We start from the raw sequence: 7,347 nt of genomic DNA, 5'->3' as shown, positions 1-7,347 counted from the left end.
AGTTAGATATGTTAGACATCTAGAGAAAACTGAATGGGTATAGAGGATAATTTATTTTTTTCTTAGTGGTACATGACACATACACAAAAATTGACCATGTATTAAGGTATAAAATTATCACAATCAATATGGAAAGGCAGAATGCATACTTTTCAGATCATGATGCAATAGAACTCACATGTCATAAAGTGTAATTGAAAGATAGACTAAAAATTAATTAGAAATTAAATAACATAGCTTTATAGAAATTAGAAATTAAATAACATAGCTTTATAGAATGAGTGGGTTAAACAGCAAATCATTTAAATAATAAATCATTTCATCCAAGACAATAACAATAGTGACAGAACATATCAACACTTGTAGGATGTAGCCAAAACAATTATCTCTAAATGCTTGCATGAAGAAAAAAAAAAAACAGAGATCAATGAATCAAGCATGAAATGTTAAAAGCTGAAAAAAAGGGGCAGCCAAGTGGCACAGTAAATAGAGCACCAGCCCTGGAGACAAGGAGAACCTGGGTTCAAATCTAGCCTAAGATACTTAATAATTAACCTAGCTATGTGACCTTAGGCAAGTCACTTAGCCTCTTTGACATGTAAAAAAACAAACCCAAAAAGCTGGAAAAAAGAGCAAATTAAAACTCTCCAATTAAATATAAAATTAGAAATTCTAAAACTCAAAGGAGAGATTATGGGGCAGCTAGGTGATACAGTGGATAGAGCATTGACCCTGGAGTTGGAAGGACCTGACCTCCTTCAAATCTGGTCTCAGATACGTATTAGATGTATGATTTTTGAGCAAATCACTTAAGAGCATTGCCTCATATAACAAAGAAGGAGACAGTAAGAAAGAGAGAGAAAAAGAGAGACAGAGAGAAACACAGAGGGAGAGAGAGAGGGAGAGAGAGAGAGAGAGAGAAGTAAAATTAAAAGTAAAATAAATTTTAAACTAATTATTAAAACTGGTTTTGTGAAAAAATAAAATAGATAAAATTTTGTTTAAATTGATTAAAAAATATAAAGAAGAAAATCAAATTACCATTATCAAAAATGAAAAAGATGAATTAACCACTAATGAAAAAGAAATTAAAGTAATAATTTGGAACTATTTTGCCTATTGTACGGCAATAAATCTGACAATCTAAGTGAAATGGATAAATATTTACAAAAATATAAATTGCTCAGATTAACATAAAAGGAAGTAAAATAGGGGCAACTGGGTGGTGCAGTAGATAGAGCACCAGCCCTGGAGTCAGGGGAACCTGAGTTCAAATCCAGTCTCAGACACAAAATAATTACCTAGCTGTGTGAGCTTGGGCAAGTCACTTAACCCCATGGCCTTGCTTAAAAAAAGGAAGTAAAACACTTAAATAAACCCATTTTAGAAAAAAAGAATTTGATCAAACAATCAATAAACTCCTTAAGAAAAAATCGCCAGAGCCAGATGAGTTTAAAAGTAAATTCTACAAAACATTTAACTCACAATTAATTCCATTTGTATACAAACTATTTGGAAAAAATAGGGAAAGAAAGAGTCCTATCAGATTCTTTTAATGATTCCAATATGGTGCTGATACCTAAACCATGAAGAACCAAAACAGAGACAGAAAATTACAGGCCAATTTACTTAATGAATATTGATACAAAAATTTTAAATAAAATATCAGCAAAGCGATTACAACATTTATCACAAGAATAATACAATATAATATGGTAGGATATATACCAAGAAAGCAGGAATGATTCAATTATTAGTAAAAAATCAGCATAAATGAACATATCAATAACAAAACTAACAGAAAGCATATGATTTATCTCAATAGATTCTGAAAAAAAATTGTTTTTTGAAATTTTTTAAAAATTTATTTAAGGCCATGGGGTTAAGTGACTTGCCTAAAGTCACACAGCTAGGCAATTATTAAGTGTCTGAGACTGAACTCAAGTCCTCCTGAAAGTTCTGCCATAGTCTGAGTCCAATTCCTATTTTAAAAGCTTTTTGATAAAATACAGGACTCACTGTTTAAAAAATTTGTCATTTATTTATTTATTTATTCTTATTTTGTACAAATAATATTTTTGTATACATTACTAAAATATTCTTGTTTAACAGTAAACATAAATACCCTCCCCCAAAAAATATAGACCCACATGGGCAATAAAGTAAAGGGGGGAGAAAAAATTAAAAGAAAAGTAATATTAATAATAATAATAATAATTGTAGGTATGGCCAGCTGGTGCAATGAACAGAGCACCGGTCCTGGAGCCAGGAGCACCAAAATCCAAATCTGGACTTAGAAACCCAACAATCACCCAGCTGTGTGACCCCGTGCAAACCACCCCAACCCCATTGCCCTGCAAAAAACAAAAAAACAAAAAAAGACCCAAAATAAAATAAAATAGTAATAATAATAATAGTAGGGGTGGCCAGGTGGTAGACAGAGCACTGGTCTTTGGGCCAGGAGCACCCAGGTCCAAAACCGGCCTCAGACACCCAACAATCACCCAGCTGTGAGGCCCCAGGCAGACCACCCATCCCCATTTGCCCTGCAACCCGCCCCCAAAAAATAATAGTAATAAAATTGTGCTCCAGTCTGTGTTCCAACACTACCAGCTCTGTCATGGATGGATCACATTCTTTATGATAAGTCCATCACAAAAGTTACTTCCATATTTTTCCACAGTTTCCATTGCTGATCATAATTCCCTCCATTTGTACTTCTCCATTACCATGTACTATATTTTCTTTCTCCTTTCATTCTGACTCTGCTGCAAGGTAGTTGAGTGGAACAGCAGACAATTCCCTGGCCCTAGGGCCAAGAGGCCCTGAGCCCACATACCACCCCTTAGGCCCAGCATCCACCTGGCCCTATGGTCTCAGACAGGCCATTCAATCTCAGCCCCTTGCAAGAAGTAAAAAAGAAAATGTGTTATATCTGACCACTCTCCCCCCATGGTCCATCCTCTCCTCCATCACTCACATACCCCCCTCATTACCTCATTTCCCCCTTCCATATCATTGCAATAGCTCTTTGTAATAAAGAAAAATCTTATTATATGAAATATCTTAGCCTATTCCTCCTCTCTTTTTTTCTTTCTCCCATTACATTTCCCCTTTATCTATTGATTCCATTTTTATACCACATTATACCTTCAAATTTAGCTTTCTCTTGTGCTTCAGCTATAAAAGCTCCTTCTACCTGCTCTATTAAATGTGAAGGTTCATATGAGTATTATCAGTATCATTTTTTCTATATAGGAATACATCATCATTAAGTCCCTCATATTTTCCCCTTCTCCTCCAATCTCTATGCTTCACCTAAGTCCTGTATTTGAAGATCAAACTTTCTGTTCAGCTCTGGCCATTCCAACAGGAACATTTGAAATTCCCCTGGTTCATTGAAAGTCCATCTTTTTCCCTGGAAGAGGACATTTAGTTTTGCTGGGTAGTTGATTCTCGGTTGCATTCTAATCTCTTTTGCCTTCCAGTATATTATATTCCAAGCCCTACAAGCTTTTAATGTAGTTGCTGCTAAGTCCTGTGTGATCCTGACTGCAGTTCCTCAATATCTGAATTGTGTCCTTCTGGCTGCTTGTAATATTTTCTCTTTGACTTGGGAGTTGTGGAACTTGGCTATAATATTCCTGTGGGTCTTTTATTTGGATCCCTTTTCCAGGGAGATTGGTGGATTCTCTCCATTTTGATTTTACCCTCTGTTTCTAGAATATCAGGGCAAATTTCCTGGAATAATTGTTTGCAAATTATGTCAAGGCTCTTTTCCTGTTCATGACTTTCAGGTATTCCAACAATTTTTAAATTATCTTTCCTAAATCTGTTTTCCATATCAGTTGTTTTTTAATGAGATGCTTCACATTTTCTTCTAATTTTTCATTTTTTTTTTTTTGGTTTTGGAGTATTGTGTCCTCATTTCTCGCAAAATCATCAACCTCCCTCAGTTCCATTCTTTGTCTGAAGGATTTGTTTTCCTCAGAGTATTTTCTTTTCTCCTTTTCCATCTGGCCAGTTCTGCTTTTTAAAGCATTCTTCTCCTCAATAACTTTTTGAACTGTTTTAGCCATTTAACCTATGCTGGTTTTAGCATCTTATTTTCTTCAGCATTTTTTTGGATCTCCTTGACTAAGCTGTTGACCTCTTTTTTATGTTTTTTCCTGCATCTCTCATTTATTTTCCCAGTTTTTCTTCTGTCTTCCTCACTTGATTTTCAAAGTCTTTTTTGAGCTTTGCCATAGCCTGAGCCCAGTTTCTATTTTGGTTGAAGTCCTTAGATGCAGGAGCTTGTACTTCCTCATCTTCAGATTGAGTGTTTTGATCCTTCTTGTGATCATAGGCAAAGTATTTCTCATTGGTGGTCCTCTTTTTTCACTGATTACTCATTTCCCCAGTCTATGCCTGGTTTAGGGGTGCTTCCTGAGCTTTTAAGTATGTGAAGCTTTGTCTTCCCTCCTGGTATGTGAATGACCATAAGCGCACCCCTCTGCCACAGGTTTGAGGTGGAGGGGGCCCTGCTGTTCAATGGGGGAGCCTAGACTGTGATCAGTATCTCCTCCAGGGGCAGAGGGCAGTTTGGTAGTCTCTCTCCACTCCCCTCCCTAGGCTCAGCACTCATGCCCTGGGGAGCTCCTGCTTACCGGCTCCACCTGCTTCTGGTTCCTGGATCTGGACTGCTATGGCCATGCTTGCTGTGTGCCCTGAGGGCTGGGCTTCACATGCTCACTCTGGCAGAGGTTCCCCCACTGATTCCCCAAGTTGTGCTTGGTGCTCCCTAGAATGTAAATCAGGAAATTGTCCCCACTGCTGTAAGCTGCAGATTCCAGCACCCTGGGGCTGCCTCCAGGAGGCTGAAGTTTCTTTGCTCTGGCGGGCCACCCCTCCGACCCTGTGGAGCCAAGCTTTTCTGCTCTTTTCCAGGTTACCTTGGGTTGGAAAACTGCCTTACTTCATCCCTCTGTGGGTTCTGTCTCTCAAAAATTTAGTTAAGAGTCCTTGGTTCATAAGTTTTGAGCTAGAGCACCTAAGAGATGAACCTCTCCTGTCGCCATCTTGGTTCTGCCTCCCCAGAACTCACTTTTAATAAAAACCCTAGAGAGTATTAAAATAATGGAGCTTTTCTTTTTTTTAGGCTTTTTGCAAGGCAATGGGATTAAGTGGCTTGCCCAACCTACAGGTAGGTAATTATTAAGTGTCTGAGGCCCAGATTTGAACTCAGGTACCCCTGACTCCATGGCTGGTGCTCTATCCACTGCACCATCTAGCTGCCCCTTGGAGTTTTCCTTAAAATAATAAATAGTATCTACCTAACACCATTAGCAAGCATTATATCTAATATGGATAAGGTAGAAGCATTTTCAGTAAGATCAGAGGTGAAACAAGTATACTTGTTAACATTACTATTATTCAATATTATACTAAAAATGCTAGTTTTAACAAAAAGAAAAGAAAAAATAGACAATGAGGAAACAAAACTCTCATTTTTGCAGATCATGTGATGCCATACTTAGAGAAGTACAAAGAATCAATTAAGGAGGCAGCTAGGTGGCACAGTGAATAGAGCACCAACCCTGGAGTCAGGAGGACCTGAATTCAAATCCAGCCTTACACATTTAATAATTACCTAGCTGTGGGACCTTTGGCAAGTCTCAACCTCACTCTCTTGCAAAAAAAAAGATTCAATGAAAAAAACTACTTGAAACAATTAAACAACTTTAGTATAGTAGCAGGATACAAAATAAACCCACATAAATCAACATGTTTATATATTACCAACAGATTCCAATAGCAAGAGACAGAAAGAGAAAATTCCATTTAAAGTAATTGTAGGCAACATAAAATTCTTGGGAAATTACCTGCCAAGACAAACCCAGAAACTGTATGAGCACAATTATAAAGCATGTTTCATATACATAAAGTCAGATCTAAACAATTGGAAAAATGTCAATTGCTCCTTGGTAGGCTGAACTAATATAACTAAAAATGACAATTCTACCTAGCCTAATCTACTTATTCATTCTCATACCAGTCAAACTATCAAAACAATATTTTATAGAGCCAGCCAGAAAAAATAGTAATAAATTCATCTGAAAAATTAAAAGGTCATGAATATGGAATTAATGGAAAAAATTAAAAAGGTTACTTAGCCTTACTATAAATGTAAAATTATATCATAAAGTAGCAGTCATCAAAACTGGTATTGGCTGAGAAACAGAGTGGTAGATCAGTGGAATAAATTCAGTACAAAAGAAACAAAATACTAACAATCTACTGTTTATAAATCCAAAGACTCCAGTTACTGGGATAATAAATTGCTGTTTGAATGAAACAGCTGAGAAAACTAAAAAATAATATGGCAGAAACTATGCATAAACCAGCATATCATACTCTAAGCAAAAATAAATGGGTACATGATTCAGATATAAAGGCTGGTGACATAAGCCAAATAGGAGAACAAGAATTAGTTTGCTGGTCAGATCTATGGAGAGGGGAAGAATTTATGATCAAAAAAGTGATAGAGAATATTATAAAATGCAAAATTAAATTATTAATTAATTACATCAAATTAAAAAGGATTTGCACAAACAAAACCAATGCAGCCAAGATTAGAAGGAAAACAAAGTTGGGGAACAAATTTTAAAGCCAATTGTTTATACTAAAGGTCTCATTTCTTTCTTTTTTTATTCTTTTTTTTTTTAGTTTTTGCAAGGCAATGGAGTCAAGTGGCTTGCCCAAGGCCACACAGCCGGGTAATTATTAAGTGTCTGAGGCTGGATTTGAGCTCAGGTACTCCTGACTCCGGACCAGAGCTCTATCCACTGTGCCACCTAGCTGCCCCTCATTTCTAAAATATATAAAGAACTGAGTCAAATTTGTGTCTACAATTTATTTCCCAATTGATAAATGGTGAAAGGATATGAAAAGACAATTATGAGATGAAGAAATCAAAGCTATAAAAAAGGCTCTAAACAACTATTGATTAAGAAACAAAATTAAAACAATTCTGAGGTAATACCTCACATCTATCAGATTGATTAATATGACAGAAAAAAGAAAATGCTAAAAGTTGGCAAGGTTTGGGCACTAATGTATTGTTGGTTGAATTGTGAGTTGGGAATTGATCCAACCATTCTGAAGGGAAATTTGTAATATGATCATGTTCATTGTTTCTGAATGTTGAACCATCCCTGACATAAATTCTACTTGATCATAATGGATACAGTCCCTTCTGTGGTCATCTGGGGTCCCTATCCCAAATGTCTCCTGTTAAGTTAAAAGAACTTAGAAGGCAGAGATTCATTTGTGGGGGCTAAAGAACAGCAATTCTGGTAGCAGTTG

This window comes from Macrotis lagotis, chromosome 2 (assembly GCF_037893015.1).
Source record: "Macrotis lagotis isolate mMagLag1 chromosome 2, bilby.v1.9.chrom.fasta, whole genome shotgun sequence".
Taxonomy (NCBI): Eukaryota; Metazoa; Chordata; class Mammalia; order Peramelemorphia; family Peramelidae; genus Macrotis; species Macrotis lagotis.
The sequence above is the reverse complement of the archived record's forward strand: the minus strand, read 5'-3'. Positions refer to the sequence as shown.